Below are 1,609 nucleotides of genomic sequence, written 5' to 3'. Positions count from 1 at the left end.
GGGAGGCGCCCCAACCCCCTGATCAGCCCTGCTCTGTGCCTATAGGGGGGAGCTCCTCAACCCCCTGATCGCCCTGCAGCTCTGTGTGTGACAGGGGGCGGGGCCACAACCTCCCTATCTGCCCTGCTCTGTTTGTGACAGGGGAAAGTGCCCTAACCCCTTGATCAGCTCTACTCTATGAGTGACAGGGGGGAGCTCCCCAACCCCCTTATCGACCCTGCTCTGTGCATGACAGGGGGTGGCACCGCAACCTCCCCATCGACCCTGCTTTGAGTGTGACAGGGGACGGTGCCCCAACCCCCCAATCGGCCCTACCCTGAGCGTGACTGGGGGTGGCATCGCAACCTCCCGATCTGCTCTGCTCTGTACATGACAAGGGACAGTGCCCCAACTCCCCAATTGGCCCTGCTCTGAGCCCAACCAGGGGCTGCACCTAGGGATTGGGCCTGCTCTCTGCCACCCAGGAGCAGGCCTAAGCCAGCAGGGCGTTATCTCCTGAGGAGTCCCAGACTGCAAGAGGGCACAGGCCGGGCTGAGGGACACCCCCTTCCCCCTGGGCCTCTCGTATATATATAAAAGCCAAGTGACCAAATGGCAGAATGACCAGAACAACTGGTGGCTATAACACCCACTGCTGCAGCCAACTGGCCTGAATGGGGGTGGGGCCAGCCAGCCAACTGCCCGAGGTCCCTCTCCCCTGCCGGCCCCACCCTATTTGTCCCCCTCCACCTCAATCACTGAAGTGTGTCCTTCAGTGATTCTATTTAAGTAAAGGCTCTCCAGCCTTCATAGACCAGGAACCTGAATGAGCAGTGATCAGGAAGAAAAATGCTCATGGTCTGGACAGTCAGTCAGGTGTCCAGGAGAGGTGCCCCGCACAACCACCATCTTCCTGCGTTCTCTCTTCACTGCTTCCTACCAAAGAGAGCAGCCACATCACACCACAGCCTCTTAGAGGGTTTGTCAGCAGGGAACTAAACCACCTCATTACCTATCTAGGGAGAGGCTTAGAAACAGAAGCTGTAAGTGTCCCTGACACTAAAGTGCCTTTGAAGCTTCAACTCATCCAAAAGCCAAAAGCAAACGTGTATACACCCTGCAAAGATCTTTGACACTAATAACTCACCCTCAGCCAGCCCTGCCTCTGATTGGCCCCACCTCCACCCCGATTTGGGGCTGGTCAGCTAGACCCCAGCAGTGCACAAATTCATGCATCGGGCCTCTAGTTTCATATAAAGAGAAATTTAAAATTTTTAAAGAATGTTTAATAACCATTCAAAAACAAAGTTGATATCCCAATACCACTAACCTATTTTGGTGGGAAAAGCCATGAATGCTTTGGAAATATCATTCTAGAACTTGACAAGTGTCTCACTGCACAAAGCCATTCAGGCACTGGTGTGGTATAACTTAACTCTGTTCCTGAAAGCTCTAAATCCAGGCAAACATTTGTAAACACCAACACACTATTGATTGCAATGTCACCTCATTCCCTCTATTCCATCCTTGCCCTACTTCATTTCCCCGACATGATTCAAAGTTTAAATTTACCTGAACCTTAAAAGTATGTCCAAGAAAATCTCATATTTCAAAGAAAATCTCATATTTC

This window comes from Myotis davidii, unplaced genomic scaffold, assembly GCF_000327345.1.
Source record: "Myotis davidii unplaced genomic scaffold, ASM32734v1 scaffold1384, whole genome shotgun sequence".
NCBI lineage: Eukaryota > Metazoa > Chordata > Mammalia > Chiroptera > Vespertilionidae > Myotis > Myotis davidii.
This window is presented reverse-complemented; position numbering follows the sequence as displayed.